This window comes from Astatotilapia calliptera, chromosome 23 (genome assembly GCF_900246225.1).
Source record: "Astatotilapia calliptera chromosome 23, fAstCal1.2, whole genome shotgun sequence".
NCBI classification, from domain to species: Eukaryota; Metazoa; Chordata; class Actinopteri; order Cichliformes; family Cichlidae; genus Astatotilapia; species Astatotilapia calliptera.
In genome coordinates, this window is record NC_039323.1 from 28211445 (window position 1) to 28237728 (window position 26284).

A 26284-nucleotide genomic window follows, 5' to 3' on the forward strand; every position below is an offset into this window, starting at 1 on the left:
CTTCTTTGCTTTTATTTAGCCTTAAGCCTCCCTCTTCTGTCATTTACTCCATCATAAACATACATAACTGTATATTACTGTAGCCAGTATTCACCCTGCTTCATAAATATTTGCATGTGTTTTGAATCTCCTTGTTAGCTTGAGTATGTCATGCGCGTCTACTTGTGCTCCCTGACTTCCTAATGTTTTGGGGTTTTTTTTCTTTTAAAGGCGTCCTTTGAGAGGCGGCACAGACAGCAGTTTTAATCACATTGCTGCTGCTGTGGTACTGTGGTATGTCATCTCAGGGTGGGCGTATCCTCGAATTTCAGAATTAATGTCTGCTGCAGGCTGACACAGAGTTTGGTTTCAAGCCTTCCTTGGTGATTTGCATGTCTTTAAAAAAAAACAGCTGCTGTATTTTCAGCTTCAGATTTAGGGAGTCTTTGTGATGATAATCAAGAGAGAATCCAGAAAGAATCACTGTCTCAGCTGGCTTCTCGAACATTCAGAGCTGCTGGTCTGTGGGGCTGTAATTGGTCCTCATGAAATGGCCAAGAATGCATGCGGTTGTTGGAGTGAAAGTGCCTCAGGATGTGTTTGAGTGGATGATTGGACAGTTTGACAGTGGCCTGGGATCTGGTGTCTGTGAGGGGATGTCATCTGTGTGTGAATACTACTAAATTGATGTCTCCACAAACTGATGTTCTCCACAAAGCAGCAGCCCTCTTCATATCAGGGAGCTCTTTTCTCTATCTATTTCTGTCCTCAACTCCTTTCACAGCCTCTCACACACGTATGAGTTGGTCTGTCTCTCTGGACCCTGTTTCAGCTTCACTCTTTACACCACAGGAGAGCAGAAGTATCGGGTGAAAACAGCAGCATGAAACTAAAATAGTAATATTTTTTATGTATTTATTTATTTATTTTTATTTTTCGTTGCTGTTTTAAAAGCCAAATGTAATAAAAGATGAACTAGAAGGAGAGAAGCGAGAACAGAGCAGAGAAACATGGAACATGGGAAGTGAACCAACCAAATTAATGACAGTTGTTTTCAGTGCTTCTTACAAATTTGGTGAAATAATGGGGACATTGTCTATTGAGCCTGACTCACCTAATCTGTTTTTTCCTGTTACAATAGCCTCCAGTGTATTTGTGCAGTAGGTGCAGTCGAATGTGTGAATCAGGAGATAAGCCTGCAGCTTTCACTAGCATTGGCACTTGACTGGGCATTTTTTCACTGCAGTGGAGGTAAAGTAGAAGGGTAGCTCATTAACCACCTTGTTATCAGCAAACCTCAGGCTGCTGCAGGAGAGGGGCAATAAATATTAAAAATACATTTAATTTTAGTATTTATTTTTTTTTTAGCACATGAAGAACAATGCAGACATACCATAGTGTTGTTGTAATGTTGACTAAAGCTTTTTGGGGTTGATTTCTTGAATTTGTTCTTTGTTTTAAACCACTTTTGAGACCAATTACAAGGAAATGAAGATATTTCTCCAAAATCAAGGGATAGTTAGGAGTGCACATTAATTCAGCCTGTTTAAACAAGTCTTCTGCAGGCTGAAATGCCAAACCTGCACTCAAAGCAAATCTGATTTTTGCATACTAAATGAAAATAGATCCTGTGCAGTGTTTTCATATAGATAAGTTTCAGCTAGGTTGTGTTTAGAGGACATAGTGCTTCTGTCTGTTTTCTGGGCTTCAAACGGCAGTTGCTCCAGTACTATGTTTACAATATAAAAAGCACTATCTGCAGCACATGTAGCAGAGTAGCATCACAGCTGTGCTGATTGCAGTCACGCTCTATAATCAGTCTTCCTGAAGAAATATGGATTTGGTTAATGTGCAGTCTCAAGATTATCATAAAATGTGCATTTACAAGAACCACAATAATGATTATATTTTTAGCAGGTCTTGGCTAGCTATTAATTGGAAGGCTAACTGTATGGGCCTATCACTTTCTTCAGTTTGAAGCTGCACATATTGAGAAGCTTTGCACATGTTTTGATCAATATTAGCAGTAGCTTTTTGCATCAGTTAAAACAGTAGAGCACAAATTATTCATTTAACAGGGATCTGTCACATGAAGGTGACTCGAGGCATTTGGCTGTGTCGATCCTTTGTTCCCTAGCTGGCTTCACTTCCACTAAGATAAATGCCTGATTCATCCAGTTACATCAAAGCGGTTTAGTCGTTAACTATCTTGCTATCTACACAAATTGTGTGGCACAGAGAATTATGAGGAAAAACATGACCAGTTGCAGGAATGTTTCACTTTATTGCAATAGTAGACGTTGTAAGCAGTGTAGGAAACTTTCTGTTTGTATGAAATCTCAACAAAGCGCAAATATGTATCAGAGTTTTGATGCTGTTGCTTGTTATTGCGGCCAAGGCAAGCAAGAAAGAATGGCTGATGATGACCTCACTGCTCTATATTTCCTGCAGCATCCAAGGACAACTTCCCCTCTGAGTGGTTTTGCCATAGCAGTGTTGGCAAACCACAAATTCTGAGTTTTCCTTCTTTGTTGATTCTTACCTTAACATCAGTCTTAGGCTTGAGTTAGCCTTTTTGTAAGATGTATAATTCGTTTAGCTTTAATCAGTCTAACCCACATTAGAGTAATATAAGAACAAAATTCAGACTGGTTTAATCCCACAGGCCACATCTTTTTGTGAAGCCGACCCCAGAATTTTGTTCTACAGACCAGGACAAATAAATTGGTTTGTCATGGAAAATAAATTTAGGACTTCAGACATGGGGAAGATTTAGAGTGTATGTACAGCAGGGGTCAACAAAAACCCCCCACTGAAAATGGACTACTGTGACATCTTTATTTTATAAACACACATTTCTAAGATCAGAGCCACATTCTTAATATGAGCCTCTGTCTTTCATGCTCAACTGTCTGTGATTCCTATGATATTTCTGGTGTTCATGAAGCTGTAGGGGAGAGCGGTGTAAGTTGTCACACGGGTAAGTTGTCACACTGTTCATAACTCCAACACTAGAGGCTCTATCTCAAAAATGAAATAGCCACTTTGTGTGACTTCTTCTTCTATAGTCAACCTCCTGTTCACATGTGGTCAAGACTGCTCTAATCTGAGGTGAGCACATCTTTTTTATTTTTTTGACCTAAAAGGAAAAATAAATCACTTTAAATTTTCTTCAGTACAACTTTGTTAGGTATAGATGTTACAAATTATTATTTTACACAAAATAGAGGAGACATTAACGTGTCTTTTGATACTTCAGCTGATGTGCTATGTTGAGCTAACCCTGACATTTAGCCAAAATTAGCATAAATGTCAGTTTGGGGCAAGTTGTCTCATTAACTTTGGGGCAAGTCGTCACATGTGACAACTTGCCCCAATACAAATAAATGCTCCAAAAAATTGTGATATTGTAATTCATTTGTATTTGCAATAAGGTTTTTGAAGAAAGGAAGGAGAGGCAGGAATTAAGGAAGGAAGGAAGAAAGTAAGATGGTTCGAAATTATCAACGAAAGACAGAGCGTGGCAGAACACCACCTGACATTATGTTAAAGGCAGTCAGGCAGGTAAAGATGCAGAACAAATCAATCAGAAGTACAGCAAAGGATTTTGACATAAATTACCGTACTCTAACTCGGTATTGTCAAAAGATTACCAGAGAAGAAATTGAAAGTCAGACAGCCATGCCAACAACAATGGTTGGTTATACAACGCCAAGGAAGATTTTTTCCCCTGATTTGGAAAAGCAGCTTGTTGAGTATATTACTAGGTCAGCTGACATTTATTTTGGTCTGTCACCAAGTGAGGTCAGAAAGCTTGCCTACCAGTTTGCTGTGGCACACGAACTGAAGTTTGTGCCTTTGTGGGCAGAAAAAGAAAAGGCCAGCAAAGAGTGGTTTACAGGCTTTTTAAAGCGGCATACAACATTGTCACTGAGAAAGCCAGAAGCAACTAGCCTTGCCAGGGCAAGTAGCTTCAACAGAGAGAATGTCAATGCTTTCTTTGACAACTTGGAGAAAGTGTTATGCAAATATGAGTTTGGACCAGGAGACATTTGGAATGTTGATGAAACTGGGGTCACCACTGTACATAAACCAGACAAAGTGTTGGCCAGACGTGGATTCAAACAAGTAGGGTCATTGACCTCTGCTGAAAGGGGAACCCTTGTCACACTGGCCTGTGCTGTCTCAGCCATAGGGAATAGTTTACCTCCATACTTTATTTTCCCGCGTGTCCACTTCCGTAACCATTTCCTGATCAACGGGCCACCCGGCAGCAAAGGAGGGGCAAATTCCTCTGGATGGATGAAAGACACACACTTTGTTGACTTCCTGCAACATTTCAATGAACATACAAAGTGTTCAAAGGAGAAGCCCTGTTTACTCCTTTTGGACAACCACGAGTCTCATCTGTCCATTGATGGACTCAATTATGCCAAAGAAAATGGCATAATCATGCTGTCATTCCCACCCCACTGCTCACATCGGCTCCAACCATTAGACAGGTCTGTCTACGGGCCACTAAAGAGGCACATCAACAGCACGTGTGATGCCTGGATGAGGAACAACCCTGGGAAGACAATGTCTATTTATGACATTCCTGGGATTGTGGCAATTGCATATCCTCTGGCTGCAACCCCATTGAACATTCAGGCTGGTTTTAGGGTGGCTGGGATTCAACCTTACAACAGAAATGTATTTCTGGAAGCCGAGTTTGCACCATCCTACGTCACAGATCGCCCTATTCCGGACCCTGCCCTGCCAGGCCCCAGCACTACCTCTGCACTGCCAGGCCCCAGCACCAACTCTGCACTGCTAGGCCCCAGCACCAACTCTGAACTGCCAAGCTCCAGCACCATCTCTATCACGAGCTCACCCTTACCCAGCACTGCAATTACTGACAGCAGACTACCAACTCCAGAGGACATCCGGCCATATCCAAAAGCTGGCCGCCGAAAACCATCCAGCAAAGGAAGAAAACGACGCAAATCAGCAATTCTAACCGACACGCCAGTGAAGCAGCAACTAGAAAAAGAAAAGAATAAGGCTGAATCTAGCAAAAAGCTGTTTCAAAAGAGAGGGACGCGAGGGGGGAAAACATCTGGACCTATGAAGAACAACGCAGCTAAAAGAAGAAAAATAATTCAAGAGTCATCATCAGATGATGAAGAGTGCTTCTGCCTTGTCTGTGTGGAGCCATTTTCAAACAGTCGTCCAAAAGAGACCTGGGTAAAATGCATAAAATGCAACAAATGGGCCCATGATGCTTGCACCTCAGGCCAGGCAATTTATGTGTGCCAGAATTGTGACTCTGAAGTTGAGTCTGATTAATCAGAAATAGGGCATCTGTTTTGTTCAGAGGATAAACATGTTAATTAAAGCAAGTTATTTGCAGCATTCCATTCAGTTATGATGGATTTATGTGCAAGCCAGAGAACATTTGAGTTTAAAGTTCAAACTAAAGTTTTCTTTCTACTTAATGTTTTGATTAAAATGTGTATTGGATTGAAATAATTGTTTTTTTCCAAATTCTCTTGGCATAATTGTTCAAATTTCCAGTTTTGGTTTGAATTTAACAATTAAAATCAATAATCACAATTAAGTATTTGTGTTCTTATTTTAAGATAATCTAGTGTGACAACTTACCTGCCGATGGGGCAAATTGTCACAAGTGCACATTCTCCATTCAACAGTCTACAACTCCGTAATGAGATAAGATATGAAAATGTAATGAATACATCATATGTGCCCGAGACTTCCTTCTTTCATTTGGTGAAACATTTATTACGTTGTGATGTATGGTGCTCAGTAAAAGTTAGTCAGTGTGAAAAGTGTGACAACTTACCCCGCTCTCCCCTATCCTCAGGCTTTCAGTCTGGAGTCTGTTCAGGACCATGAACAGACTCTGTCTCTCAGATTTCCCGTGAGAGCTAATGTCGAATCCATTAGATCCAAAGAAGACCTTGCAGAGTTTTTAACTGCACTCTGCTGTTCAGAGGGAAAGAGATGAAATTTCATTAAAAACTTCTCCTGAAATCACGACAGACTGGGCAGATCATCTTGTGCGTTCAGCACTTTGTTTACTGATAGTTAACATTTTATTATTTATATCTATCAGCCTTTTTCTTTGAGCTGATCTTTGGAAATGTATATTATTTGAGTGTACACCACATTAATAAAACATCATGACATGACATGACGTAGGCACACACTGCATTAGTGACCACTGAGGCTACACACACACACACGCACATACACAGAGGCACAGACACACTCAGTCTTCATTATTAATGTGTAAAAGAGGCAGAGATGGAGGTAGTGGTAGAGGTCACGCCCAGCTGGTTAATAATTAAAGGTAGACAGGATGTGCGTGCATGTGTGTGTCTGTGTTTTTGTTTGCATACATGCTGAATGGAGCATAAACTAACAGTATAGCTTTCAACACAGACAATTTCAAGCATGCACAAAGGTTTAAACTTTTGACCTACTCCTCTGATTGTTTTCTTGCATGGCATTAACAGACTTTGCCGTGTGACTCACAAGTAAAACCGTTTCACATTCTCAACAGGCCACAGCATCCGTTATTAAGGGGAAGCAAAATAACCTACATACCAAAATCTGCAATAGCAACGATAATCAATAAGACCAGTGTATTACTCGTTATTTTGTGTTTTTCCTTTTTTCTTTTTTCTTTTAGTAAGGTCAGCTTTGACCTTGGGTGCTAACAACGAAGGTCAAGGTATTTAGCCAACCTAAGTACTCATGTCCCCCGAAGGTTAGTAAGTTGTTTTAAAGTCTGAAGACGATACAAAAAAAATTGTGGGTAATTGAAAGTTTTCACAGATTTTTCACATTTGGTGTGACCTGATTTTTCACCTAATTAAAACAGCTCGAGCTACCATCACACAAAATTTAAAAATGATATGTGGATGCTAGACTGCTAACAAACACATAAACAAACATAGTGGATTACATACTCCCTTCCTTCGGAGGGAGAAAATTTTATTAATTTTAAAGTATACTACCACCTTAAAGGATGCTATAGAAGCATTGCATTTATCTTACTAATGAGCTTTTCTTTTGAACAAAAATTCAGCCCGTCCATTCCTGTGCACCACAGGACTCTATTGTTGTCTGAAAAACACATTATTTTCATTTCTTTTTTTCACATTTCAGTCTCACCTACAACAGCCTGCTGATGGAAATGACCACCGGAACACCGTTATTAATCCATAGCTCAAAATAATCCCCAACAAATGCTCTGTTTGTTCTTCCTCACGTACCAGTTTCCTCCCAGTTTCCAAACCCCACAAAGGCCAGTTTAGCCGCATAGATTGAATTTATATCTCTGTTCATTATAAACAGCCAGGTTCGGGGAAACTCAGGTGTGCACTGTAATGGAAGATTAAGAGGGTGAGGTATGGTGATGATGGAACGGGTACAGCAGGCTTAACCTGAACAGGTTATTTTCAGAGTTAAAGATTAACACCAACTGTTAAAAGGTGCTTCTTTTTTTTTTCTTCCTGAAAATTTCTCCTGAGTTACAGATTATTGGTATTAATCAATAAAATTGTTTAGTAATGCTAAAAGGATTTCCACATATTCTTTTAGTAGGGGACAGTTTGAGTCCAGTTTTCTTAAAATCACATTTAAGGGCTCTAATGTCAGCTGTCACGTTAGACATAAACCATATTCAGAGTGGTAAGTAGGCACATTTACTTATAGATTTAAAAGACTAAATGGCCTGTAATTGTATAGCACTTTATTAGTCCCTAAGGACCCCAAAGCGCTTTGCACAACCAGTCATCCACCCATCCACACACACATTCAGTGTTTGTAGCCCTAACACTTTATGACCAGGTCTTCTAACATAGATGGTCCTTTCTCGGCTTGCCTTAGAGTCTGTGACTTTTATGTGACCGCACTTAGACGTATGAAGAAAACCTGGGTTAAAGAAAACTGCTGACCACTGATTGGTATGTTAGGCCGGTCCATACTATATACACACAGTTGTGTGTATATAGTATGCTTTTCTTTCTTTTTTTTTCAGCCTATTGTTTTGTACATTTAGCTACAGTTTGGACATACCTTACTCCCTTGGGGTCCTCGATGATGGCACCTGCAGCTGGTCCCTTTATTTGCCAGACATCTGCAGTGCTTTCACACTTGAGCTCTCTGCATTATGTTGAAAAATATGAGGTCTATCTCTGTTATGCCTGTCCCCTGTGGACCCACCCTCACTAAGAAATATCATTGGCTCATATGATGCCTTTAATGCCTCAGGTGGTTTAGGCCTACACATATGGAGCCACATGTGGCCTCCTGGAGCTTTCACTCCTACATCCCATTTGAGTCCATCTCAGACGATTTAATAGGGAGTTTGCAAAAAATCCCTTTTACCTGTTGATTAGTGGTTTCTGTTTGCTTGTATTGTCTTGTCTAGCATGATGCTTGCTTGAACGTAATCCCTGTAAGTATTTCCAGTATAGCCACATTAAACCAGACTTTAGGTTTCTTTATTAACGATGGCATGAATGAGAGGATGGTGGAGTATTTTGAACGTGCTCTGTCGCAATATGCAGTCTATAAAGGTTTTTGTTGCATGATTGGATTGTGGCTTTATGATCTGTGTCAGCTCCTGACCTTATGTGAGTGTTTGTTTTTTGTCTAAAAAGAGAGCTGGGGAAAGATACAGGACTCTGGGGGGGATGGTTATGAGGATTAGGATGATGGAAGAATAGACCACATAATTTGATAGACTAGCAGTCCCCCAAGGCCTGTGATAAATGAGCTACAAGTCCCCCGCCAAATTATGCAGGAACGCACACAGACTCACTCCTTAGCTCCAGAGTTAAGCTGTTGACATTTCAAATGGATGGCCTTTGTTTTGTCGGTGTCCACTGTCTTGGAATTGAAAGAGTCATGTTAAAGGAACCAGTATAAAAGGACAGATCTTAAAAGGCAGAACGAACAAGAAAATTACTTAAAATGACAGTAACACTGTGGCAAGTTGAATTTTCCCTGTTACTGGTTTGGATGCATGTATCATAATCATTTTAAAGGGGGCCTATTATGCTGATTTCCAGCTCCATTATTTTATTATTGGACTCTAGTGGAGTCATTTTGCATCATTCACAGTTTAAATGATCCTTATTCATCTTGTGCTGGACCTTGGTGCAGCTCCTCAGTTCATCCACTGTCTGAAAGAAAGTTTCTTCTGATTGGCTGCCAGTCAGTAACAGAATTACTGACCAGCATGTGGGTGGGGCTTCTGTGCTTTAGTTGACCATATTAAGGATATCCTCTTTTTTTTGACATCATACATGTACAAGAGTAGAAAAAACTGCCTGTTACCAAGTGTTTAGAGCAGTCTGAGGCCTGAGCTTTAGACCCACAGGAATTATTGTTGCATTTCCTGATCTTAAAATGACATTCCACTACTGTAACAGGTCCACTTTAAGGACACTGCTTTGGTATCATGTGGCCAAAAACCTTAAAAATCCTGACCTTGCTACTCAGCTAAGAACATCTTTGTGGATTGATTGTGGTTCTTCCCTCCTCAATAACAGGAATGACTGCCTCATTGTTGCACTTCCAGCACGCAGACCTTGGCTATTTGGCCCTAAGAAGAGGAAATTAGTTTTAATGTAGCCTTCCTTTAGTGCATTACTATTCAGAGAACCAGACAGTTAAAATATTGTGCAGTGCCAGATATTTTTAAACTCTGGGTTGCCCAGCGGCATGGTTTTTTTTAATTTTCTTTTTATTTCATTTTTAATTTAATTTTCTTTTATTTGTGTGGGTCTGTATGTCTTCTTCTGCACTGTTTTACCCCAAAGCACATTTTAACCCTGCTAAAATTCATTTAGAGAGAGAGAGGGAGAGAGTGATAAGAGATGAGAAAATGGGTTTTAGAATTTGGAGCCAAACTCTACTCATGTGTCTTTATGTCTTTTAAAGTTGGCAGATCTTCTGGCAGTAGTTTAAATGTGTAGGTGAAACCAAAGTAAGGTAATGGTTAAAGACGGTTCTTCTCTTCTCTTCTCTTCTCTTCTCTTCTCTTCTCTTCTCTTCTCTTCTCTTCTCTTCTCTTCTCTTCTCTTCTCAATAATCTCTTTCTTTCTGGCTTTTTTGGAGCACTTACAGAAATAACTGTACCTGTGGCAGGTCTCATTCGTCATTATAGACAGAAACGTGTGCGTGGGTGTGTGCGCGCATGTGTGTGTGTGTCGCTAGTCCTTGCCTAATCTACCATTGTAACATATTAAATCTATAATGATACTGGTTTCCTGGGCCACCCTAAACCATGTTTTATGGACTTACTATTTGACTTCACGGGCATATGCGCACGTGTGCATGCTACCACCCACCCTGTGGTTCAGTCGCCTAAGATTGACAGTAAAATAATAAAAGTAAATTTTTGATTAGATTTGGGGTTGTGATATCCTCCTTTTAATGACTATGGCACAGATGGGAGCAAGAAATGAATTTGATTAAATAATATCATGACCACAGTGGTACATGGATTAGCATTATGTGTGATGTGTAGCCCTGAAATTGACCATCGACTGCACTCTTTCTCTGCATCGTCTAGTTTCCAAAAACTGAAATAAATGCAATCAGATTTTGACGGGGCAATATGAAAGATGTTGTGGTAGTGCCTGTGAAAGCTACTGAAGCAACTTGCATCATGATGTACACATATCTATGTCAATACTGTCTCAAATGGTACTTGCCTGCAATATCATTAGCTATCTAACATGCCTGATAAGGTGTGCCAGCATGGCCTCCATCATCAAAATGTGAAGGTGTGGCAAGAGAGGGAGTCTAAAAAAGAAACCTGTAGCCTGCAGGCTTGTTTCATCTTGTTTGATAAGAAGAAATCAAGCAGAATCAAAGAGTGCACACAAGTAAAATATCCCTGGGCAGTACTTCTTCTCATATTGAGCTGACACTGCCATGACTCACAATCCCATCTCGAGGTACCAAGTGTTGTTTTAAGAGGATAAAGGCAGATGTCAGCTTGACAGCATGGTAAGTTCTGAGACTGTGTAAGCCCCGGATAGCATGTTAAATTTCATTACAGCACAGTTAGAAATCAAGTGAAAAAGTATGTCTTGTTTGGAAGTGTTACCAAGAGAAAGCCTTTTCTCTCCACAAAGAACATGACAGGATGTGCGGTGGTGAAGGGGTGATGATTTGGGCTTGTTTGGCAATGACAGACACTGGGCACCTTGCAGCCATTAAGTTGACCATGAACTCCTCTGTATACTAAAGTATTCTAGAAGCAAATGTGAGGCCATTAGTCCAACACCTAAAAATTGGCCCAAACTGGGTCATGTACCAGCACAGTGATTCTAAATTAATCAACCAAATACATAGACATCTACAACAAGAGTTCCTTCACATTCTTTTTGTAATTTAGGTTAATTTGTAATATATTTTTAATTAAATTTTTTTACCAGGTGCTCATTTTTAAGGAGGTAGACTATTGCTGTCTTGAAATATTAGCATGCCATGACTTTTTTTTCTACATCCAGTGCTCTGATGGTCTATGGCTAATTGTAGCAGAAAATGGCTCATATGATCTTCACTCAAGTTATTTAGAAAATGGTTTACACTTAATCATAATAAGCACCTGCGGACCACTTATGTGCACCTAAAAAGCTAACCAAAGCAGGGCTTAGCAGAAGGTTAGGATACATATAAAGTGTGAATCTAATACAAATGCATGAGTCTTTTCTGCAATCCACATGAAGTGACCCAAGCTGGGGGAAAATATGGATGCAGCATGCTAGCATGAGTCTCCAACCGAGGAACTGTGCTGTATTATGTAATGGCTGGCATTCACTGTCTCATTCCTGTGGTCAGAGATCTCAAAAAGGGACTTCTGACTGTGGACTGACTTTCCTTTCAGCTTCTTCTTTCTTTCTTTAGCTGTCCCCAGTGTTTAACCAGCTAGGAGAGCAAATGCAGAGAGAGGATCGGTGATGATTCATCTTTTTACAGATGTAAGAAGGTGATAAGATTGTATGTCGACAATTCTCCCTCTGCTTTCCAGACATTCAGCTTCCGACTTGAGCAAGTAGCTTTGGTAGAACCATGCATTGTGTTATGTTGCTATTAAGGTGGGCTTGTGCACGTGGAGCCACGTGGAAGCATTTAAAACTGCTGAGTTCAAAGAGAGGCCCACAGACGAAGCTGCCCTTGAGCAATGAAGGAGGAAACGAGTGTGTGAGTATACTATTCTACAGTATAGACTCTTTCTGGTGCAGAGACGATCACTGAGAGCTTGTTTCTGAAAGGCAGCGGGATGGGGGTAGAAGGGAATTAAAAAGGGCCCCACTGGGGGACGGAAAGGAGACGTGGTGCTGCACTCACTGTGAGAGACTGCAGCACTGGGAGAGAGAAAGATGAATACAGGCCCACATCCGTCTCCCACAGAAGCCTTTCGCGTTACGCCGACAGCCTCTGAATGAGCAAACACTTTCGTGCACTGCTTGGCTGCAAACGATATCCCCTTTTTTTTTTTTGGTAATTGGAGTAAATGAAGTCCCCCCGTGATGCACTACTAAAGCCAGTGATGGAAGAGCTGGGCCCCATTTAGGGTAATCACTGCACCCCCCTGCTTCACTGCTGTACAAAACCACCAATTTAGTAGTTTTCCTGGATTGTTTGGAGCAGTGGCCACTGAGGTGGGCTTGTGGTGAAGTTTTCACTGCTGTTTTTACAAGTTCGTCTGGTCATTTTATGTTGCAAAATGGGAGATGAATTATATCCTGTATTTGACGGGGGTTGTGGCATTTTTGATGCTGTAAAAAGTAGCTCCAGTTTGGCATGGTAACACCAGCTGCTAGAAAAAGAAAACACTGGTAGGATTATTGCCAGCAGCTGGCTGACTGGAGGGATGCCAAAACCGATTTGTGGACCTTTTGTTTTATTTGGAAAAATGACTCTGGATGAGATTCTAGAAGGTGTTAAGGGTGACACGTGTTGTTGTTGGACACAGGAGTTTGCTTCAGGGTCTGATTTAATCAATTCAATTCAATTTTATTTATATAGCGCCAAATCACAACATAAGTCGCCTCAAGGCGCTTCATAGATACAGAGAAAAACCCAACAATCATATGACACCCTATGAGCAAGCACTTTGGCGACAGTGGGAAGGAAAAACTCCCTTTTAACAGGAAGAAACCTCCGGCAGAACCAGGCTCAGGGAGGGGCGGGGCCATCTGCTGCGACCGGTTGGGGTGAGAGAAGGAAGACAGGATAAAAGACATGCTGTGGAAGAGAGACAGAGGTTAATAACAGATATGATTCAATGCAGAGAGGTCTGTTAATACATAGTGAGTGAGAAAGGTGACTGGAAAGGAAAAACTCAATGCATCATGGGAATCCCTGGCAGCCTACGTCTATTGCAGCATAACTAAGGGAGGATTCAGGGTCACCTGGTCCAGCCCTAACTATATGCTTTAGCAAAAAGGATCAGCCACCAGTCCTGTTTTTCCGAACACAGGAAAAATACAACCTCACATGATGAAGCACAAGTAAAAAAAAGTCAGATGTAACTGAACTGAACAAGCTAGACAGGTTTATATGTGTAGACTTATTAGACTATGGGGCTTCTTGTTCTGGCTGTCTATGCTGCTGTAAATCATCACTCAATGATTGAGGGGAATAGTTAACTTGAGTTGAGGTGTCCCCTTGGTGTAGGTCATTAAAAAGTCACCAGTAAAGTAGATTGTGTTGGGGAAGGAGGTTCTGTATTTCAGAGAATAAAACAAGACCCCAGAAAGCAGATCTTGTGGCCAGTTGTCCATAATAAGGGAGCTAAAACCGACTCACAGTGTTTTTTACAGATAACTTCTCTGTTTGCAGAGTGAAATGTGTGCTGGAGCTAAGTGATTCCTCAGTATTACATTCTGGCATGCCGAGAGTTTAGCCTGGAGCTAAAACTCTTCAGTGTCAGCTTCAATATCCTAAATGAGACTTCTCCCCCCTTGCTAAGTGTTAACCATGGCTCCCTCATTATACCTTTCTAAGGCCACAAACCTGCCTCTCTCAATCTCTGTCACAGACCTGGACCAAACCCTGTAACTTCCAGTCCTGAGTCCTTGGACGTTATTGTTTGTGTGTGTGTGTGTGTGTGTGTGTGGGTGTGTGGGGACTGGGATGTCTTAAAGTGTTGTGAAGGGTTGCTTAATCTCTTTCCTTGCACCCTCCTCGTCTCTGTTGGGACGTTTTCCAGAAGCCTCTGAGGAATTCAATTGCGTCTCCCCTGCTGGGTCCCTGAGCTTCGAGACGTTTGTTTTCTCTGAGAAACTCTGAGAGGAATGCGGCTTGAAATGTGGGGATCGGAGAGTAAAATACGTAGTTGTGGTTTTTACCTCATGCCATCTTTGCTTGCCTTTTCTGTCACTGCTCTCAACCAAGCCATTTTGTCATGTCGAAGTCTCATCATTTGTGCTACGTTTTGTGCAACGTCTGTTATATTTAAACACAAAATTATGAAAGCACTGCTTTTTTCTCTTTTTTTTTTTTTTTTTTTTTTTACGCCTGTAGCCAGAAATATCAAACTTTGTATCCCTGGGCGATTCATCTCATTGGCTTTGACTGTGATGGATTTTTTGATTGAAGTGCTTTTTTTCCCTTTGTTTTCAAATGGATTTAGTGAGCTTTTTGGGGATTTTTATTATATTCATTGACTTTTTGTAATATTGCTTTGCTTTAATAGTGTTTGCAGTGTGGATGCTCATACCACTGCACAAATGTATTTACCACAGGCCTCCGTTAATTATTCTGGTGGGTTTCCACACCCTTTTATTCCTTGTAAATCAAAATTTTTAGCTATATATGCATGCAAGCGTATACACACACACACACACACACACACACACACACACACACACACACACACACACACACACACACACACACACACACACTGGATGAAGATTGCAGAGAGCTCAACAACCCCAGTTGTAATGATGCTTTTGCCTTGAGAAAAAAATAATAGCATTGATTTATTTTTGCCATCTTTGCTTTTTGACTTTGTCTTCTGGGGTAATCAAACTTTGAGTTTTGAAGCTACTATTGATGTTAACATGAAGAAAATGTACCCTTTTGTTTTCAAGCTTTAATTTATGTGCACACTGAAAGATGGCCACCATTACAAGTGTGCAAAAATGTGTATTTTAGTTAGTTCTTTTAGCAGTAGATCCATAGATTGAAAGGTTGGGCAGATTCCTCAGCAATAAGTGTTTTTATCCTGTGAGGTCTACCCCAGATTATGGTCTGGTTTTTTTTGTTTTTTTTTTTGGTTTTGTTTTCTGTTTCACAACATGGACATATTCACCATCATCTATTGTTGTGAAGTCTTGTGTCTTGATTATTTCCACGTGGGGTTTTCGGAGCTAGAAAGTGACCATATTTAGGACTGGTATGTGGAATGTAAATTTCTCTGGTAATATAAGCTAGCTTGGTTAGCAATGTACACCCACAGACGTCACAGATAAATGGCATAAAATTCCATCCACGCAACTTTTTTTTTTTTTTTTTTGCCACCTATCTGGGTCCAGATCATAAGAAAAACAACCTAAGAAGAGACGTTCAGACCTGCCTCTACCCATCCACCTCATCCACCACTTCTGGGATGACTGAAGTGTTCCCAAGCCAGGCAAAAGATTTGATCTCTCCAGCTATTCTTCAGTCTACCCCAGGGCCTCCTCCCAGTCTGAAACGCCTCACGTAGGAGGTCAAAAGTGGGGTTTTTTGGGTTGTTTTTTTTTTTTTTTCTCCACAAAGTTTTCAAACAGTTGCAACATCTCCCCTTTGTATATCTGTATATCTCTGAGTTTCTTTGCTAAAATATCATAAAGCCTCCATTAGCTCCTTTCAGTGTAGCGGACCAGCAGCTTTACTCTGAGCCCCTCCCAAATGACTGAGCTGGTAGCCACAGCAGATGGTAGCAAAGTAGACCAACTAGTAAATCAACATGTTTACTTTTACACTCAACTCAATGTTCTGGTATGTTGTGGGGAAAAATGTCCGCATTACTACAGGTGTTTCACCCTCCCCTCACATGTGAACTAGACAGCAACATACTTAAACTCCTCCACTGGGGGCAGCAAGTCGTTCTCAACCCAGTAGTGGACTCTGCCCATTTCACTCTGAGAACAATACCCTCAGACACAGAAGTGCTAATTTCCATTGACTGATTTACATTTACCAAAAAAATAAGTTTGTGCTTCTTGGGTTGTCTGTTAGAACACTTTGCATAACAACACAAACATGGTCGAGAAGTCTATTCACTTCGCCACAACCACTCATATAACAAGCTAGTTATATCAAATTTCTTGTATGAGGGACACAGGCTGTAAACCTGCTTACTTCCGCTCTACAATTGGAGTGTATGAGGACTGACTAATACACATTTGCAAATAGCATCATTTTCCAGGCCAATATCTGTATCATAACTGCTCTTTCCAGTTAAATTGTGTTATGACTGTGGGACTCTTTGAATAAAAACACAGTAATGTTAGTTAGCTTGTTTCTATGTTATCATTGAGTTTCTTTGTGGTGCTCCGGAGGATTTTAAGAAGCAGCCCCATTGCAAGATTTAAAGACCTCATTATTGCACAAGGCGTAACACAAATGAACCAACTGCCATACTACGCAAGAAACTAATTGCTTTTTCTTAATGGTACAGCATTGTGCATGTTATTTCCCTCTGCTGTTCAATTTAATTGTCTGCCTCAAGTGCCACACACACACACACACACACACACACACACACACACACACACACACACACACACACACATATATTAATAGTGCATAAAGAGACAAAGCCATGTCTTCCTAGTAGCCCTGTAGGCATTTTCATCAACCCCTCAGCAGGGTTGTTGCCAGTTTGATTTCCTGCAGTGCATTATTGTTACTAGTGACAATGCAGGCAGGTATTCAGCAACATGCTGTTTAATCAGCAGGCGTGTGTGTGTGTGTGTGTGTGTGTGGGTGCGTGCGTGGAACCCTTCTGGCCATGATGAAGAACTGGCTGTGACATCTTTCCAGTAGGTTAAGCTACTGATCGTGTGCTGTGGGCAGAGACTGTGCACAACTGGATGTGAAATATGATATATGGAAACTAAATGCTGATACCTGCCATGCAACTGAAAAATTAAACTGAGTACCTTCCAGGTGTAGCTAAAAGGGAGATTTACTTTAGGCATAGCAGTGTAGCAAGAGCTTTAGTGCATCATGTTAAAAATTGACTACCAAGCCTGTGCACTATATTACACATATGTGTCATTGAAGATAAAATAAGAAATTATGGTTCCAGGAACATTCTGAGGGAAAAAATCAGAATTTCTAAGCTTAAAAATAAATTGAATGTGCTAAAATTATAAGAGAAAACTCTAAGTAGGAAAAAAAAAACTGTGGTTTTTGTCAAGGAACTACATCATTTCACTTTGCAAGGTTGGATCAACCTTGTCATACCACCTTATCAATTTGTGCTTCAATTTGCAATTTGCAAGAAGGACATGCTCAGGAAGACTAGAAAAACACAGCATATAACACTTTCTTTTACACCTCCACCCTTGCATCTTCAATTGTTATTCCTGCTTAATGGTGAGCACCAAGCCTCAGAGCATCAGGTTCTTGATTCAAGTCTCCCGATGGTCCCAGAACTTCCTATGTGACCAACCTCTCATCATTAAACAAAAATATGTACTGGTATGAGAGTGCTTCCTGGAAGTTGCTGACTGTCGCAGGCAAATGCTGGTTGCTCCCAAAACCTCCCTGCCATTGCCTTATTCACTATCAGACTGCATCAATGACAGTAACTTGTCATAAACGCACACCTTTTACTCTCTGAGCTGTAGTAAAGAATACCCAATATGTTGGCATATTGTGCGAAGTAAATAGACACAAAAAGGGCGGTGGGCAGTATGACAACTCGTGTAACTATGTAATTATTGGAACCCTATTCTTTGTCCCTTCCCAAAATGTGCACAGGCCACTAAACATTACATTATCTGGAGCCTTGGGGAACAAACCCAGTCTCATTTGTAATGGTCCCAATCTCTCTTTCTTTTTGGTCCACTGATGTGCAGTGAGCAGCATGCTCTGGTACGAAGCCTTTGGAGTTTCATGATAACACCATGAAGAAAAATAAAAAACATACACAGATCATTGCTCAAATATCTGCATGGTATTTGTACTCGGAGCCAGAAAGGAATGTTAGTTGAGGTTCAGGTAATTCTCTCGCACTCTCTATGGGATTTCTCCTTTTTCCCCCCCCTCCCTCTGTCATTTTTTTCTTTTCCCTAAAAACGCTGCTTTTAGAGTAAATTTCACACGAGTACGAGCACAGTTTTTCTCGTTTACCTTTAAAAGCACATAGCTAGATAGATCCCTGCTGGTAATTCATAGCAGGGGCCTGAAGGAAGAAACTGAATAGCTTTGAGGTGTGTTTTGTTTTGTTTTTTCTTTTTTTCTTCCTGGTCTTTCCCCCTGCAAAGCTCTTATCATCACTCTCACCCATCTGGTTTTCATCCCTGTTAACATTAGTCAGACTGCTTCAGACCAGACTAAGACTACATAGAAGAGGAACTTTCAAACATTCCCGTAATTTATGACAGTTTGCCCTGAGTCTTTTTCATTAGTTTCGTGCATATGTGCAATTATGACCTGGATAATGGGAAATCTTCATTTTTAATTTCCGGAAAGCCTGATGAGTTATAAAATGCTATAAATTCCCTTGGCAAGTGTAAATTTAAACCTTCTAAGTAAAGCAGTTGTTCTGCAGCCATTACAATTTATCACAGCCAAACAAAACCTGTGTCCATACATTGTTTCTTTCTTTTTTTCCCCCCCTAGGTTTCATAGGTCATTTGCATCAATGGCGCTGTGGGATTCTCTGTAAACCCTCAGCACGCCATGGCAGATGGTGAGAATATTTGCCTTGGCCATGTGTTGCAGGGTATTTTGGGGAAAAAAAAGCTGAAAGAGAGAGTGAAGGGAAAACTGGAGGATAAATAATAAAATCAGCTGGTTTAATGTCTCATAGACTTTCTTTATTGTAAATGAAAGGCTAACTTTAGATTTTAGAGGATCGGGCAGAGAGATACGCATTGGACAGTTAGCTAAAGTCATATTTTAAGCCCTTGGTTATTGGTAACTGGCTGGAGTTGTTAAATTGAGTTGTTTGGGGTTTGGTTGTTTGTTTGCTTGGCTAATTTAGTGATCTGCATCCTTTCTTTGTTCTTTGACTTGCTCCAGGGAACAATAATTTATGCTTTCTTATTAACTTTTAACCTCTAACACAAAGAGAGCTTCAGCCAAGGAGAGACAGTAAAAATAAAAGGAGAGTAAAATTGCACAGAAAAAAAATCTGGTGAAATGTATAGAGGTTTTCTCAGCTATTGGCCTCAAGAGGCTAAAGGACGACTGGATAGGAGAAAAGCGAGCAATTACTTTGATATACCACAGCCCAGTTTAGCCAGACTCTGACCTTGTGGCATGAGAGGAGTCTTGGTTTAAATGCAGCGAGGGAGTGGGAGAGGAAGTGCATTTTAGCTGGCTGATGACTTTGCTGGGTTACAGTGAGGGTGTCTTTTTGGCTGGAAGGCGCACAGACAGGCCTGCTTATTGGCAAGTGTTCCTGATAGGCAGAGAGCCTAACTGAAGTCTGGACACTAGAGAAGCGCTGGAGCGACTCCAGAGGAAATCCGAAAGACACAGAAATAAGTTCCAAGTCCAAGCAACTTTTTTAAAGTTCAAACTACCAAGTTGTAAGTGCCTGCCTTTGGGTTTCAGGTACTTCTTGCTGACTCTAGCCTTGTTTATACTCCTTCACTGAATGGGATTCACCACAATCATCCTGCAAGCAGACTATAATGGATATTTTTATGCTCGGGTGTGACACGCAACCCCCTAACACACATCTTTTATTTTTTATATTTTCTAAGGGGCGGCTCTATAATTTGTGTGTAGTTTGCTGCACAAAAAAGAGCCTGAGTCATCTAAAGAAAGGTAAACAGAAAGAGGAAGCAGTCGGCACACAGCTGCAGACAGGCCTCTGTGTTTCATTGACCTTTTCTCGTGACACGCACTTGATGGAAAATCTTTTTCTTTCTTTTTTTTTTTTTTTTACTTTCTTTTTTTTTTTGCTTCGCATAATTAAATTTTTTTCCCTCATTAGCTACATTTTAACACAGCAAGAAGGTGCATAGCAAACATTAGAGAGCTATTGTAATGACTTCTTGAGATTTTTTTTTTAAGCATTTTTTTTCTTTTCGCTTGCATGGTTGAATGATACCCGTCAGACTTGAAGCTAGAATCCAGCACCAGTGTACTGGTGGATGGGCACTTAGGTTGGTGGAGCATGCTGCTGGACCTCTAATTATCTTAAATGAGAAAAGCCATGTTGATGTATGGCCCTACAAGAGAGCTGAGTTTAAAAAAACAAAAAAAAACAAAAAAAAATCCTTAAGCAACATGACACTGGCCTCCACAGGTTGATTTTTGGTGTCTGGAGTTGGAGGATATTTATATTCATTAATGCATCACATATTTCTGGGTTTACATCATTGTGTATCTGATTGTCTGATGGATCAGAGCAAAATTATAGCCCAGCATAAAGTATGATAAAAATGTGCTTCTTTGTGTGTTTCTGGCAGACAGAGAACGCCCCATTGATGGGAGAAGCTGAATGAACTGATTGTGATTTGAAGTGAAAGGATCTCAGTCTGAGCTCTGCAGTGGCCAGTCTGCTCTCTTCAGTTGGATGATTTCAACATACTTATTTTTAGACCCCGACCAAAAGAGAAAAAAAAATTATAAAAGAAAAAAGAAACAAACTACGAACTTGATTTGCCTTGAGGTCCTCTGTCGTTATCATCCTCACTATCTCGGTACATTGCTTTGTATGACACAAAGCCTATTTCTCTTCTCTTGCTGTATGTTTGACCTCAGCTGGATGACCATTTCCTCTGCTGAGACTGTTGCCAAGATCAGAGGAGGTCATGAGAACTGGCTGTACTATTCAATTTTTAAGTACCACTTTCTAGAGTTGAAGCCTCTTTAGAGAACTTGGATTATTTTAGTAATTCCAAGAACTAAGAGTAAAATTTTAATACTAAAATGGGATGTAATGCTAGACTTTATCATTTAACACTAGCTGAAGCTTTTATGGTGTTTTGACTGTTTAATCTAGAGTTTCTCCTTTTCCTGTATTTATGGATATTATTTTTAAACAGAAGATTTGCCTTGAAAAAAGCAGCACACTTTAGACCTCTTGGAAAAGTCAAGCCTCACGGACTACAATTTTTAGTCTCAGCTTTAGAGCAGAAATAAACATGTTTACAGCCTGGTGCAAAAGAAATTGGGACTCTCAGGGATTCTGGTTTTTGTGTTTTGTTTTTAACTTGGCTGTTAAAGTTGTATGCAGTAAAACAGTAACCACACTGACTAACATAATTTTTTGTCACGTTCAGTGTTTAGTTGTACTAAAGCCCAATCCAAGTTCAGTTTCTCTGTGGATGCGTTTATATTGTTTTAAGTCTGTTTCGGTTTGCTAGCCAAAATTAACATCCAATTTAATATTGAGGTTTTGTAGACATGTGACCATTAACCACATGTCTATAACCTATACACCATTTTGGACATGTAACAATCATGGGGACAGGGGAGGATTGCTTGAATAAGGCTCCAGTAACTGGCAACCACCTAAATGAGGGAAAAATTAATGTTCCAACCTGCTGTGAGTGGTTCCACGAGGCCGATGGCAACTGTAAGGAAAATGATTGCCAAAGCCTCCGTCACACAGGCCTACAGACCTGCTGGGAACCACCCATCACTTGAGAAAATTCACCAGCCAGTTGGCAAAAACCTCCTTGTGGTCGCTTTGGTTGTTAGAGTATTGCTGTGGTCATAATTTGAATCCTAGTGACGGACTTGTCTCCAAACAACTTTCTGAGCTGGGGTTGCCTTCAAAGTTATACCTCTGCTCTGTAGCCAATTTTTTTTCAAAAGACATGAAACATGATAAACTGTAGGCAACTGTGACAATCCTCTAGCAACCATAGTGATAATTAAAAGAATTTTGGTGCAGCACCTTCTTTGAAATCTGTTTGACCCAGCGATGGCCAGAAACCACCTCCAAGAGTCACTACCGACAAGTCAGGGAATACACTTTTTATACAATTTTTCCATAGCAACCGGTGGTGGTGCTACGTTCAATGTGGCGAAAAACTCTTGAGTCACATGAGAAACATAAACACAGTGAAGTACAGATGCACCTTGTTATCAAAGTTGGCTAGTTTTGCAAACTTTGAAACTCCCCTTGTGTACAAATATGGTGGTCACATCCAGTTTCAGAAAGGCCAAGATGGCTGCAATCATCAAATCAGTGGCTATATTCGTCTTTTAAAAACCATTTGATCTCATGAAAATGCAGCAGTGCCTTTGTCAGGCTTCACACTGAAAGTTGATTCCCTCAGAGTTTTGTTTTGCTTTATCCCACTTTCCACTTTTGCTTCCTACATCTGAAACAAGTGAATGAAAGTGAAACACCATGAAAATCTACAGTAAACAAGACAAGAAATTCTTGATAACCTTGGAACTGGATTTAACAGAGCTCTCAACGTTCCCCCCTTCTGCATACAACTTTGAAGTCTGAAACCGGCTTCTTTCAGTACTCTGTGGACCAGGTTTAGTGAAGTTTGCCTGCTACTGCATGTTGTTTTTAGAGGTTTGCTTCAGTGCCCATAAAGAGCTGAGTCTGACCGCGCCTATCGGGTTTGGCATCCTGTTTTCCTCGATTCCCAGCGCTTTAGCGATCACCTTTTAATTCCAGCTCCTCTTTTTTTTTTTACCGTTTAAGTTACATTGGGGATTTCTTTTGAGTGCCGGCTAACTGCCGGCTAACTGTTTTGACAGAAAACAGAATACAAACTGGTTAATGAAACTCGCTGCTTTGTTGAAACTGAAGATATGTAAGAAGAGACATGTGAGCCCTGTTATTATAACTGGTATTGATATATACGCATTTCACCTCTGCTCGATCACTGACATTCCCATCTGCATGCCAGTGTGTTGTATTACAGTGCATGTACACTGGCTTACAGTAGTTATTGGAGAGGAGTTTGCTGATATTGGAGGAAATTGCTTCTTTCCAAAACATACTTGGAATTTAGTCTTGATTTCACTTGGATAGTTTTGCCCTAAGAGGAGAGGCTGCACCCTGTTTCAAAAGGTTCAAAACCCTTGGTTAAGTCTAAATCTCCAACTCCATACTTACCAGTATGTGGTTCACTGTGCTGAGTGTTTCTTGGATCACATAATAAAACTCCTGCGTCTCCTCCAAACCCAACATTGCTCTGCACTGCAGAAAACTGGACCCCATATTTTTAAAATTTTGTGCAGGAGATTCCATGGATGTTTTTAGTTAATTGAGCGCATTAGAGAAAATAACACAAGAGAAAAAAGAGAAAATGGTCAAATTAAAAGCAAATAGCTGTTTCACAAATGCTGCTGCAGACAAACCAAACAGGCAGCGCTGAGTGGTTAAGATCAATCATAGGAGTGAAGAACAGAAACATATATCTGGCTACATGTTGAGAAGAAAGAAAGAGGAGGGTGGATTTTTCTCTCCAGACTTGTCCACCTCCTACCCCCCCTTTAAAACCAAGATTACCATTGAACATGCCTGAATCCTGTCCAAACTCCAGAAATCCATGAGCTGTGACATCTGTCACTCTCTCTGTGAAAACATACATACATTCACTACGAGTCCTCAATATCTAGCAGCAGACTGTGTCCATGTCTGGAACCGACATGTTCGGTGTAACTACAGTATGTGGGTGTGTCCCCACAGACTGGTCGGACACATGCGGTAGCCAGATGTTGACAGACTTGGCTCTCATATTGACCTTCAGAGCTCTGACTCCTCCTCTATATTTTCCTTTCCACCTACAGCATAATATATGTGTTTATATGTACTTTTAAAGTACAAAGCCTCTGCTGTGTCAGGAAGATTATTACTTCTAATACTCTGTCCTCCTTGTAAGCGCACATTATCTGTACAGAGGTCCAAAGAGTACAACACTAAGAAAAAAAATGCTTGACATAAATAAAAGCATTTAAATGGTTAAAAACACCACCACAACAAACTGATTGTGCCAGAAATGTTAATCCTGATTATTTTGTTTATTATTGAGGTCATGCTCATTTTTAGATGATTAATCATTAGTCAACTTTAGAAACATTCTGTTATTGAAGTGCCTTATACCACCACTAAATTTTAATTTTAGACCAAACTCCAACCAATCAAAAACCAAATATGTAGATGGGTGGTGGAGTGTTTTTGACCTTGAAGCTTACCTTGCAAGTGCACCTGCAGGGCACAGATGGAGGCCCAGGTGGCAGCAGGCTCACTTTCCTCACATGACCTCCACAGGAGCCACAGGGAGCACGACTAGGGTTTCCACTGGTTCACCTACAATGATTAGAGCTTTAGGGCCCTTAAATAAATCTGCTCATCAAAGGCTTTGTTTTTTCCCCAGAATGTCTTGGCTCAGTCTGAACTAAACGGTGAAGAAGTTTCAGCTTTCAAAGAGGGACAAAAGTGCACTGCTGAAACAAAACATTGCATAACCACTGAATGAATGCAGCAGAGTCATCCTTTTAGCTGTATTATCTTGTTTCCGTTATTGCTGGAAGCAAAAATCATAACAAACTAAATTGTATTAATTACTCAGCCCCCACTCGCCCGCAATTCAGTATTTAGAAGGAAGTCATGTGTAAATGCTTAAATGTCCTGGTAGAAGATGAGTTTACAAGTGTTTTGAGTGTCCTACAGAGAGCAGCACATGTGTAATACGAGGTCAAAGCCAAATTGGAATCAGAGTTTAAATTTTATAGGCGTGACTCTTTTGGATACAAGTCTGCAAATTGTAAAATGTGTCTAACGAGTTTCTTATAAGTGACAGTACATCTACCATATTTAGATCAGTCTGATGCATTATGCTATGGTAACACTAGAGAACAGTAGTTGGAGGCCAAAATTACTGTGATTGTGTTCAAGATGTGGATCAGGTCTGCGATCGCTCAGGCAGTTGCCTTCCTCAAAGCTACTTTGGTTCATCGAGTTGGTAGAAAAACAGCAAAACCCAAATCAGTTTGCACTTGAATTGGGTTCAGTTGGAAATATCTTTCAATCTGTTTGCAATAATACAGCAAATAACTGTTTATTTAGTGGTCAAACTGTTGCAACAAATTAACTCACATTAACAAGACAGAATCTCAAAGATTTGAAACAGAAAAATAGAAATTCCTCCACAAACTGTGATGTTGTTGCTGCAGGATGATGTTTTAACTGCAAAATGATGTAGGCGCTCAGCACTTAATAATGGTCGTGGCAGATGGCCCCGCCTCTCCCGGAGCCTGGTTCTGCTGGAGGTTTCTTCCTGTGAAAAGAGAGTTTTTCCTTCCCATTGTGTCCAAGTGCTCATTGACGGTCATTTGATTGTCTGGGTTTTCTTTGTATTATTGAAGGGTCTGTACCTTACATTATAAAGCTCCTTGAGGCGACTGGGGTTTTTTTGTAATTTTTTGCTCTATAAATAAGGCTGAATTGAATTGAATTAATGGAAGAAAATTAAGTAAACTTTGAAAGTGTGTTGGGTGTAAATTTTGAGCCCATTTTTCAATTTTGCTCTTTTACTTTGGATTTTTCTTCTCGTCCTTCCCTTTTTTTTTTTTTCTTATCTTTTAACTTGCTTGGGAATATTTGTTGCTGGTGTAGGAAAATGATCAAACCATCATTGCAGAGAGAAATGGACATCACACACACACACACACACACACACACACACACACACACACACACACACACACACACACACACACACACACACACACACACACACGCGCATACCCACTACCTTCTCCCGATTTTAAGAGCATCCACGCTCTATGTTTTGTCTCCTAGTGAAGCATTAAGTGTTGACTTAAAGTGCAGTTCTCATGATTTAGATGAATATGTGTCATTGGTTGTGTGTGTGCCTGTCAAAGTAAGGAATGTGTGCCTTTCTAACTGCATATTAACCTAACTAGAGCAACTTAAGAATGCATAATAGTACGCTGTAACTTTTCAACAGCTATGCAGAATGGCAGGGTAGTGAACTGCATAGAGAAAATGATTCTGGGCTAATTTTGGGTTTCCGTGCCTGACTATTTTAGCCTCACGTTTGGCTCTCATGTTTTTTGGTGGAATCCAGTGAATCTCAGATTCATGAGGCTT

At 40.4% G+C, this 26284-nt stretch overlaps 1 protein-coding gene across 3 annotated transcripts in view; it reads left to right on the forward strand.

Moving 5' to 3' along the window:
* LOC113016867 (FERM, ARHGEF and pleckstrin domain-containing protein 1-like) overlaps window positions 1-26284 on the forward strand; it is a 71495-nt gene that overhangs the window by 11186 nt on the left and 34025 nt on the right. The gene's annotated exons all lie outside the window — the stretch shown is intronic.